The sequence below is a fragment of the Callospermophilus lateralis genome, chromosome 5 (genome assembly GCF_048772815.1).
Source record: "Callospermophilus lateralis isolate mCalLat2 chromosome 5, mCalLat2.hap1, whole genome shotgun sequence".
Lineage (NCBI taxonomy): Eukaryota > Metazoa > Chordata > Mammalia > Rodentia > Sciuridae > Callospermophilus > Callospermophilus lateralis.
In genome coordinates, this window is record NC_135309.1 from 82,287,892 (window position 1) to 82,300,417 (window position 12,526).

The 12,526-nt window shown below is 40.3% G+C and overlaps 1 pseudogene; it reads left to right on the top strand.

Moving 5' to 3' along the window:
* Window positions 1-1,398: 1,398 nt before the first annotated feature.
* Window positions 1,399-11,353, top strand: LOC143641749 (uncharacterized; annotated as a pseudogene).
* The last annotated feature ends 1,173 nt before the right edge of the window (window positions 11,354-12,526 follow it).

The window sequence follows — 12,526 nt, forward strand, 5'->3', positions numbered from 1 at the left end:
CATTCCATCCCCAACCTCAAGCAGCATAGTTATCACTGGGCCAATGCTTGCAGACAGCACTATAGATATGCCCTGTTGCCAGTCAGAACCTGTACTTTGTTAGAATGAAGGCCTGCTGCAGCATGGGCCTTCGCATGTCCCTGAAATTGTACAGGTCTTTCTGGCTATGAGATTAAGGTGTAACTGAGCTTAGTGGTGGCCTGCGTTGTCAAGGAACTGCCTTCACCAACAGTACTCAAATCTTGGACAACATACCTTGGAGTGAGATCTCATTTGGTTTAGGTAAGATAGGGTAGAAAGCACAAGATTGTTACCTGAAACTTAGGGGCCAGTTGGTGAAAGCCTCATACTAGGAAGTTCCTAAAAGCCCCTATTCCAGTCCTGGCCAAAGACTGAGCCTCTAGAATAGCTTTCACACCAGAAGACACATGGCCTCAATCTATCACACCTCTTCTAAGGCCAACACCATATGAAGCTATATATATCTTCTATATATATCTTCCTCAGCAGTAGGCTGCCCATAGTAGTATGGGCCTTGACTGTGCTGGTCTTATCAGGTTTGGGGCTCAAACTTTGTGACACTTCTTGGTAGTGTTGATAGCCACAGGTATGGCATAGGAACCTGGGGCTAAATGATCCATAATTGTGTTCAGAGCTGGGAAGAATCTTGTGGCTCTTAACCATAGGATGGCTAATGTGGACAAGGTTTCTGGGCCTACATAGGCCACAGGAAGAGGCTTGTGGGAATGGATCATCCTTTTAGCACTATCCTATGTCTTTCTAAATAATACACCCACTATGGTTTAGGGAAAATCTGGGATTGGATTGCCCTGTAGTGCAGAAACAGTGACAACACATTGAACACAGACTTGAGTGCCATTCAATGTTTACACAGTGGGGGAGTCTGTAGGCTCAGAGAAAATAGAGAGCAAGCTTAGAAATTCTGGATAGACAGAGACAAACAAGTCCAAATTAGGAAGGCTGAAATAAATATACAAACCTTCAATGCTCATGAGTAGCATCAAGAGCTTTCAGGAAACCATGACATCACTCATATGTTGGAATCTTGAAAAACTGACTTCATAGAAATTGAGAACAGAATAGTGGTTAACCAGAGACCAGAGAGAACATGAGGAGAGCTGTCCAAAAGCTACATTTAGGTAGGAGCAAGATGTTCTGGGGTGTTATTGCACAGTGGGGTGACTATAGAAAACAATAATTTACTGTACATTTACATAGGCTAGAAGAAGGTAGTACTAAAGTTTTCAATATAAAGAAATGATAGATGTTGAAAAATGTATACATGCATCAAAACATTGCCATTATAATCTAGTAGGATGTACAATTTTTTTGTTTTGATACATTAGTTAAAAAATAAATTTGACTTTAAAAGACAATATGGGTGTTTTAGCATTGGCATCAAAGTGGGCAGAAAGGAGCAGCAGCAAATGTCTTCACAGGTAACTTTCTCTTCCTGTATCTATAGACAAAAATTTTATCAACACAACAAAATGCATCATATTTTTAAAGACAGCTCAAGGATATACTATTGAATATGAATATAACTTAATTAATTTATTTGAACTAATTTGTTTTTTAATCACCTAAGGGATACTTTCTCCAGTTGTCTTATCAATTTAATTTGGTTTATAACATTTTCCCATAGAATAAGCCTGCATTTCCCTTCCCAACATACTTCTTTCTTTCTCACTTGAAGGAGATGTCAGCAAATTATTGAATTTATGCCTGTTTTTTTTAACCAGAGCCTGCCACAATCCTTGAACAAACTAGAGGCTCAATAATTTTAGAAATGATGAATAGCTTATATTTCACACAAAGCAGAGAGAATAGTTAAAAAAAAAAAAAAAAAGACCAGCTGTGAAAACTCTTTAATCTTGCAAAAGAGGCATTTAGATTAGTTACAAGGAAGACAGGCTAGTAAGAGAAGGGTCCAAGAATTAACCAAAGTGATTACACCAGAGAAGAACTAGAATTAGGTTATTCTTCAGCCCTAAGATTCCATGAGTCTCCTCAGTGCAGATGAGCAAAGAACAGATTATGATCCATTCTATCATTCAACAGCTTTCTATTTCCCATGTATCTTTAAGCAGGTGTGGTTCTAGTGTGGTGTTACAACTAGTCATCATTGCTATTACAATCATACAGTGACCAAATATTCAACATACAAGTCACTAAATAACACAAATTGAGTAGTGTTAGCTCATCTGCCTTCTCCAGAACATACTGTTTCAATGTTGGTCTGGGCTGAGTTGATTGCCTCGCCTATCATTTCCCTGTTCTGCCAAGCAGTTATGAGAAATTTATCTTGAGAGTTGGAGACTTTCTTATTCATCTATTTTGAGAACAAAGCACACAATGGGAACTCAAGAAACATATTTTTATAAGCAATTAACTTTTCTAGTTCAGCTCAGTTAACCAATTTTCTGCATGAGCTAGAAGAAATCACATAACTATAACTTCAGTTTCTCCATTTAACAGGTGAAGACAATGTCTACTTTATAGTAAGGGAGATGTTTTGTACAATAAAAAAAAAACTTAAATTGTTGAAATAGATCAGTCTAATTTTGGGAGCATAGTCTAACTTATTTATGAAAATTTTATTACTACTTCCATAGTTATTAATAGTTTCAAAAGAATTTCTCTCTATAAAAAGGTATTTTGAAGACAAAATTACAATAAGTGTTTTTTAACACTAAACAATAACTGATTATTAGAGACCAGTGATTTATGAATTATCTTAGAAAACCCTGGCTTTGAGACTTTATTGGAACTCTGAAGGATACCGCTCAATTGAATTCTTCCCATGGAATCTAAGATACTACTGGTTAGTAAGTGAGGAAATTGAATGGATCCATTAATTCTGTCAGATGACTGGGGAACCATGTGGTGCCTGCTACCTATGACTGACACAACAGCAAATGCAATCTACCAGGATGATGGTGTCACAGTAGTTTCCTATTTAGTGTATACTGTCTTATTTCAGCTTTCATAGGAGAAAAGAATTAGCCTCATGTTTTATCAATACAACTTTAAAACTGCAAAGAAAAAAATATAATGATCCCTGAATAGCAGATGTCACTTTTTATCATTCCGTAGGAGAATGGAAATAATGGAGATGATACAATATTTCTAAGTACTTCAGCTCTATATGAAATTTTTTGCCAGGATGAAGGCTGATTCAGTTACAACTTAAAACAATATATAAAATAAGTAATAATTTTCATATGTATTTAACATATGTCAGAAACTATAAAATTTATTTAAACTCTATTATATAGCATATATTAAATTTTTTAGTAGTAGATAGACAAAATACTTTTATTTTATTTATTTTTTATGTGGTAGTGAGGCTTGAACCCAGTGCCTCACACATGTTAGGCAAGTGCTCTACCACTGAGCCAAAACCCTAACCCCTAAATTGCATTATATTATTTAGTCATTTATATAACGTTATTTAGCCTATTGTAATATCTATCTATTACAGGTAAGGAATGAAGAATATTTTTAATATCAAACATTTGATTTGTAAATGGTGGTGGAAAACATGCAGGTGGTAGTGGTGTCCAAATCTCAGGTCATAGCTATGACCTTGCCCTGGCCCAAAAGAACACTCAGATCTAAATATATGTTATGAAAAGACAAATGCATGTGTAATCATTGAGCATTTGCTTCCTAAAAACCAAATAGTTCCTAAAACTCTTGAGATACACTAACATGCAAATGTGGATCTATAATCAACCATATACTTTTCTCATATTTTGAACTGAATTATTTGTCAGATTGATCATTTTTTTTCAGCATATTTCAATCTTTTTTGTTAAACTTTTTAACAAGTTCAAATTCATGAAAACAACACAAGAGTTCTGACAGGTATCTGTTTATTTGTTCTGATTCACTGGTCTGAAAAATTCTGGATTTAAGTAGCAAAGGGGCAAATGTGAAAGGCACACTAAACCACTCACCTTATTAAAACTCATATCACTATATACTCTCAGTGGCATTTTCAGGATATAAGTGACATTATTACAAAATCACTGCCTTTTAAGAATCATTATAGAAGAGAATGATAATTACTACACTTTGAGTACACCCAAAGGGAGATCAGTAATCACTGAGTTTTACTAGAGCATAATACCTCATTTATTAAGCCAATGAAATAAAGTAGAAATATAATAAAAATAATTGATTGAAAAGAGAGAGAAATGTGGAATATCACAAACTATGTATAAATAAAAATACTGAATTCATCAATTCAGTATCTCTGACAGGGAAATTTCATCTTTGCCTTTATCAGTAATTTTTACATTATAAGTATACTTTGATTAATAGGAAAAAAAAAAAGCCAGACTGCTTGAACTACTTTAATTTCACACCTGTAATCACAGTAGCTCAAGAAGCTGAGGCACAAGATTGCAAGTTCAAAGTCAACCTCAGCAACTTGGTGAGGCCCTGAGCAACTTCGCTAGACTCTGTTTCAAAGTAAATTTTGAAATATGCTGGGGATGTAGCTCAGTGGTTAAACACCCCTGGGTTCAATCCCTGATACCAAAAATAAGCGCAAAAAAAAAAAAAAAGAAAGAAAAAAGAAAAAGAAAAAGAAAAAAACAAAAGACAGAAAGAAGAAAAATATTTAAAAGAAAAAAATTTAATGTTAAATAATTTTTCTCCCATTTTTAAAGTAAAAATGACATCAATGTGACTTAATCACTTGGAATCTTATATAAAGAACCTTGATTGAATATACCAAACTTACTAAAAGACCACTCATCAACTCTGACATATTTTTATATATAAGCATGTTCCACATGGTGAAACTTGATGCTTAGAAAAAGTACTCAATTGTGAAGTATTTAAAGAATTTAGGAGCTCAATAAGTTCATGGAAATACCTTTCTATTGCCCTTCTTTATATAGGTAAGGAAACTGAGGTCTTAGAAGGTAAAATAACTTATTTAAATTAATTTACGCAAAGCTTCTTGAATTCAGTCTTCTAGTTCCTACGCTACCATTTTTATTTTCCAAAAGGTGGTCAACAGCAAAGTTGCCATTCCAGGTTATCTAAGAAGAAAAATGAAAGGTTAATAAAATAGGTACTTGTCAATCTGTTTTTCTGTATGCTTAACAAAACACTGTTGAAATCTTAAGAACTGATTGCTAATCTTGTTCCCAAAATGTGCTGTCCCCAACTGCGAACTGTTTGCTAATCTTGTTCCCAGAATGTGCTGTCCCCAACTGCCAAACTGCAGAATGTAACTTCCCTCCCTGCCCTCTCCAAGGAAAGTATATAAGCTCTGCTTAAGCTGTTCACAGGGCTCTTTGCTCTTTCTCTTTGCTCTGTTCAAGTGAGCTCTGAGCCCCAGCATGCTGGTCAATAAACCCTTTGCCATTGCATGAGATAGTCTCTTGGTGGTCTCTTCCTCCGACGCTCGCCTGACCTTTACATTTTGGAGGTTCCACTGAGATCTGGCAGTGGCGGACGAGGGATCCCCAATAGGCTCCTCTCAGGGTAAGTAAGGCGCCTTATCTTCTTCCTCCTCTCTTTTCTCCCTCCTCTTTTTTCTCCTGCTTGTTTTTCCTTTGCAATCGCTCAAGGTTTGGTTTCTGGTCTCCGGAGGAGAGTGTGAGCTCTCAGTGCTTTTCTGGTTTTTCGGTTTGGGTTGGCAGGGTGGCTACCGGAGGAGAGCGTGAGCTCCCCCTGGTGGTGGTGGACAGACATGTCTGGAAGCCACAGGCCACGTCCTTCAAGGGACGCCTTGGAGGACTCTGGGAGGGACGAAAGCGCCCTCATCTGGTAGAGGGACGGAGGTACCCTCAGAGGGACGGAAGTGCCCTCATCTGGTAGAGGGACGGAAGTGCCCCCATCTGGTATATTCTGCTGCCAACCCGTCTGGTCTTGCCGGCAATTCTTTCTCTCAGGTTGAATTCACTGTCTGTTTTTAATCTTTGCCTCTGAACTTGTGTTACACATTTACTTGTGTGTCTGTGTTTACTTGTGTGTCTGTGTTTGTGTCACTTGTTTGTATTGTCCCTGTCTTTGTTCAAGTAACTTTCATTATGGGACAGAGCCATTCCACGCCTCTGTCCCTGACCCTTGATCACTGGACTGAAGTCTGCTTAAGGGCTCAGAATCTTTCTTTTTCAGTAAAACACCGGACCTGGCAGACTCTCTGTGCCTCAGAATGGCCCACCTTTGGAGTTGGATGGCCCCCAGAAGGATCTTTCTACTCCCCACTAATTTAAAGAATCAGAAATATTGTCTTTGTCTTTCAGCTGGGGCCACATAGCCATCCAGATCAACAGCCATATATCTTAACTTTTCAGTACTTCTGTGAATCTCCTCCTCCATGGGTGAAGCCTTTCCTTGTTCCTGTCCCCGCTCCTACTCCTTCCCCCACGATTCTATCTCTCAAACTCTCTGCTCCTCCTCCTCCACCCTCCGTTCTCCCTGAGTCTCAAGATTTGACTCTACTGGACTCTCCTCCCCCTCCTTATCCCCTGCCTTTGTTCCCCAACCCCCAACACCCTCTAAGTGATTCCCCTGCTGCTGACTCAGCCTCTCCGCCTACTTGGGATGACTGCCAACAACTCCTAAGGACTCTCTTCATGACAGAAGAACGAGAGAGAATCCTCCTGGAAGCTAGAAAAAATATCCTCAGACCAGATGGGTGACCAACACAACTTCCCAACATAATCGAAGCCGACTTCCCCTTGAACCGACCCAACTGGGACCCCAACACCTTTGAAGGTAGGGAACATCTGTCCACTTATCACCGGGCTCTAATAGCAGGTCTCTGAGCAGCCGCTAGACGGCCAACTAATTTGGCCAAGGTAAGAAAGATTATTCAAGGGCCTGATAAATCTCCCTCTATGTTTCTAAAAAACATTATAAAAGTATATAGGAGATATACTCCTTTCGATCCTCAGGCAGAGGATCAAAAAGGCATCTGTCACGATGGCCTTTATTGGGCAAGCTGCCCTGGATATTAAAAGAAAGTTACAATGCTTAGATGGATATAACTTTGAGATATTTAGTCAGAGAAGCCAAAAAGGTATACTATAAGAGAGAAACTGAGGAAGAGAAGGAACAAAGGAGGGAGAAAGAAAGGGACCAAAGGGAGGATGAGAAAAACAAAAGACAGACTAAGGCATTGACTAAGGTCCTGGTCACAACAACAAATAGGCCAGAAATTAAGAAACAGGGAGACAGGAAGGGATACCTGGGCCCATGCCAGAGGCCACCCCGGCATCAGATCAATGTGCCTACTGTAAAGAAAAAGGACACTAGGCCAAAGAGTGCCCTAGAAAGAAACAGCCATGCCAGCCAGCCATACTAACTCTGGAGGATGACTAGAAAAGTTGGGGCTCGGACCCCAATAAAATTTGAAGTAGATACAGGGGCAGTATACTCAGCCCTTAAGGCCCCATTGGGCCCTCTATCAACTAAAAGGTCTCTAATTCAAGGGGCTAACGGAAGTAAATATCGGGCTTGGACAACTAAGAAGACCATGGACCTGGAAAAAGGAAAAGTCCATCACTCCTTCCTAGTGATCCCAGAGTGCCCAACCCCATTGATGGGCAGAGATCTGCTCACCAAACTCCAGGCCAGAATAACTTTTAACCCTGAAGGCCCCCAAATGAAATTTCTAAATCCTTCAGTAAAAACTCCTATAGTCACGGCTTTAACTATATCAGTAGAACATGAACATCAACTCTTTACACCCCCCAAGACTGATCAAACAGGCAAGCTATCCTAGAAATGGATATCAGATTACCCAGATGCCTGGGCAGAAACTGCTGGGTTAAGCCTAGCCATAAAACAACCTCCAATAACAGTGGAATTAAAAACCTCAGCCTCCCCAATTAATATTAAACAATATCCTCTGAGCAAAGAAGCTAAAGATGGGATAAGGCCCCATATTCAGAAATATCTGGCCTTAGGGGTCCTAAGGCCCTGTCAATCGGCCTGGAACACTCCCCTGCTACCAGTAAAAAAGCCAGGAACCGGGGACTATCGCCCCATACAAGACCTAAGAGAGATCAACAACAGAGTGCAGGACATTCACCCCACAGTACCTAATCCGTACAATTTGCTCAACACTCTGAACCCTGAACAAAAAATGGTATACTGTTCTGGACTTAAAAGATGCTTTCTTTTGCTTGCCTCTGCATAAAGATAGTCAGTTGCTGTTTGCTTTCGAGTGGGTAAACCCAGAAACCGGAACGTCTGGTCAACTAACTTGGACCAAACTCCCACAGGTGCCGCAGTCTCTGGCTGGGCACAAATCACGAGTCTCCACACAGCTTGTAGATTCAAACAGCAATTCTTTATTCCCGATCTCACACCGGCAGTCTACAAACACGTTCTGGGGGAATCCACGTTCTCTGCCCAAATCCACTCTCTGCCCAAATCCACTCTCTGCCCAAATCCAAATCCACATGGGCTTCTGTCTCCCAAAATATACTGTCTGACCCTAAGAACTCAAGAGGAACTCAGCACCAGGATACGCCCTATTCTAAAGGGGGAACACCCTAATCTCCTATTATGCTAAACTGCCCTATTCTAAAGGGGGAACACCCTAATCTCCTATTATGCTAAACCGCCCTGGTCCTTGAGCAAGGTCACCTTTCAGAAGTCCTTCCACTAGACAGCATGGGAGTAAGCTGGCAAGGAGATTGTCATACCTACTTGGCTGATGGCTCCCAGCATCTCCCCCCTTCTGATTAATTAAACAACAAGTAATGTGGCTTAAGGACCGTGCCTGGTAGGTTGTCCAGTTCAACATATGGCTCTTACCCTTCATTGGAAAACTGACCTTTAGGCGTCAGCCTCCTGTCTTAGGTTGATACCACTGCAACTGGATCATACCCGTCACTGACTACCAGTCCAGCATACAGCCATACTTGTGGATAGGTCTATGCACCAGTGGGGGGGTGAGGTTCTTTGCCTCACCTCTGTTGGCCCCCAAATTTGGCCTTGGTGCCAGTGGGGGAGTGAGGTTAATGTGGCTTAAGGACCGTGCCTGGTAGGTTGTCCAATTCAACATATGGTCCTTACCCGTCATCGAAAAACTGACCTTTAGGCAACTGACCTTTAGGCGTCAGCCTCCTGTCTTAGGTTGATACCACTGCAATTGGATCATACCCATCACTGACTACCAGTCCAGAGTGGATTTGGGCAGAGAGTGGATTTGGGCAGAGAACGTGGATTCCCCCAGAACGTGTTTGTAGACGGCCGGTGTGAGTTCGGGAATAAAGAATTGCTGTTTGAATCTACAAGCTGTGTGGAGACTTGTGATTTGTGCCCAGCCAGAGACTGTGGCACACAGGGGTTCAAAAACTCCCCCACTCTCTTTGATGAAGCCCTCCACAGAGATCTCAACAACTTCAGAACTACGCACCCCAAAGTCACCCTACTTCAATATGTGGATGACCTGCTACTGGCAGCAGACACCAAGGAAAAACTGTGAGTCTGGGACCCAAGCACTACTATCCAAGCTTGCTCAACTCGGGTATAGAGCTTCTGCCAAAAAGGCCCAAATTTGCCAGCAAGAAGTAATCTTCCTGGGCTATTCCCTTAGGGGCGGTAAACAATGGCTCACTAAGCCCAGAAAACAAACTGTTGTGCAGATACCACCCCCATCTAACAGGAGGCAACTCAGAGAGTTTCTTGGGACTGCTGACTTTTGCAGGTTATGATACCTGGGTTTGCATCCTTAGCTGCTCCTTTATACCCATTGTTAAAGGAAAATGCCCAATTCCAATGAAACCCTGAGTACCAACAAGCTTTTGATAACATCAAAAGGGCGCTGCTATCTGCTCAGGCCTTAGCACTCCCAGATGTAAAAAAACCCTTTACTCTCTACATTGAGGAAAGGAAAGGAATAGCACAAGGAGTGCTCACTCAGACTCTAGGACCCTGGAGAAGGCCTATAGCCTACTTATCTTAAAAGCTGGACCCAATGGCTATTGGATAGCCCCATTGTCTAAAAGCTATAGCAGCGGCGGCCCTACTAATCAAGGATGCTGATAAGTTAACGTTGGGACAAAAACTAACCGTTATAGCCCCCCATGCCCTAGAGAGCATCATCCGCCAGCCACCAGACAGATGGCTATCAAACTCTAGAATAACACACTATCAGAGCCTGTTGCTTGACAAGGACAGAATAATACTGAAACCCCCCGCCCTACTTAACCCAGCTACACTACTACCTGAGCAATCATCAGAACCCATCACTCATGACTGTCAACATATACTGGCAGAAGAAACCAGTATACGACGGGATTTAAAGGATCAGCCACTGCCCCATCCTGAGGTCATATGGTTCACTGATGGCAGCAGCTTTCTCCAGGACGGTAAGCGGTGGACTGGGGCAGCAGTAGTTAGCAGAACTAAAGTCATTTGGTCCTCTAGCCTCCCGGAGGAAACATCGGCTCAAAAGGCAGAGCTGATCGCCCTCACGAAGGCATTAGAGCTAGCGGCAGGCAAAAAGGCATACACGGGGCTATCTACCAACAAAGGGGACTATTAACCCCTGCAGGAAAAAATAAAAAACAGAGATGAGATCCTCCGCCTCCTCTCAGCAGTGCAAAGCCCTAAAGAACTAGCTATAGTGTACTGCCCAGGACACCAGAAAGGAAACGATCCTGTAGCGATCGGGAACAGGAGGGCGGATGAAGAGGCTAAATTGACAGCCCTAAATGGAGTAACCATATTAACACTTTCCACACGGGGGAAATTTGAGTCAGAAGATTTAACTGCATCAGAACACCCCGACAACTTAACATCTAAGGACACTGACACTGAAACTCTTTGACTACACTGAGCCCAGCTTGCAATTTAAGAAAGCCCTATACTACGTTAAAAATGTACATCAACTCACTCACCTTGGTTCAAAGAAACTGCAGGCATTCCTAAAGGACCAAGAACAGAGTTTTCCACTAACCGACTCACAGCAAAAGGAAATAGCTGAACAGGTAACAAAAGCCTGTCGGGTCTGTCAATTGGTTAATGCTTACCCTTCCAAGCTTCCTAAAGAAGGCATCTTCGAGGGACCAGACCAGGACAGTTTTGGGAAGTGGACTTTACTGAAATTAAGCCAGCAAGCTATGGACTTAAATATCTCCTATTCTTTGTAGATACATTTTCAGGATGGATTGAGGCCTTCCCCACAAAAAAAGAAACGGCACAGATGGTGGTCTCTTCCTCCGACGCTCGCCTGACCTTTACATTGTGGAGGTTCCACCGAAGAAACAATTCTATGGAAATAAAAATATGGGACTTATTTTTCAATTCATTGCTCACATATCATGACACCATTCGTTGCAGATGTTAATTATATAGATGATTTTTAATAGATATTTCCAATGTATGAATATCTACCAATAAATAAACTGTAGTAACAAACTCTAAACTAAGCTCCGATTTTTGGGTCACCTACTTTTTCCTCCATGCTCAACCAAAGATATAATTGCTGTTAGTTTCTTAGATGTTCTTCCAGGGTACCTCTATATAAATGAAAATATGAAATATGAAAATCAATATATACCTTCTTTAACTCACCTCTTCTACAGAAATGGTGACAACAAATGTTGTGCACTTTAACTTTTTTCACTTAACAATATGTCTGTAGATATTTCTGTTTCAGTAGGTGAAGAGGGCCCTTATTCTTTACAGAGCTACATTATGTTTATGAGCATGTAAGTAATGGCATCGTGTTACTGACAACCTTTTACCAATACATTCAAAGACCACAACAAAACTTTGTATGTTTCATCAACTGGTAAATGTATATGTCCAGAATAATTTCTAGAAGTAGAATATCTGAAATAAATGTAAATAAATTTGTGATTTTTTAAATCTATAGATATTGTACTAATTTTTGAGAATACTTGTTTCTCAACAGGTACAAAATTGAAATTTCTGAGGATTTTCCAATCATATTGTTTTTAAAGGATGAATAACCTGTTTCTATGAGAAAATATCAAGGGAAAGTAATTTCCATGGTATTTAAGCAATAGAGGGCTTTATGATTTTACTTCATGAATCCTGACTGTTCAATTTTGTGGTTACACAGTCAGACATCACACATATTTTTGTCCATTTGTTGGGAACCAAATTTTTAAAAGTGAAACAAAGGAGAATACACTATTACCTATGCATGTACACTTCACCCGTAAGCAACACAATATTAAACTGCATGAAATCACTTACTTGCAGATTTTTGTTTTGTTTTATTTTGTTTTGGAGATTTATGGCAATTTGAAAAACTCACAGATGAAGTTCATAGAGATACCAAAACAATTTAAAAATATTCAGGTATGTCACGAATACCCCAGAATATAGATAATAGTCTGTTTTGTTATTGATGTAAAATATACAGAAATTTATTATAAAAATTTTACCAAAACTTATTTACACAAACACTCAAAAGACTTGTACATGGAGCCAAAATTGAAGTAATATAAACAAACATAAAGATGCCCCATTAAATTATGCCTGCATCAAA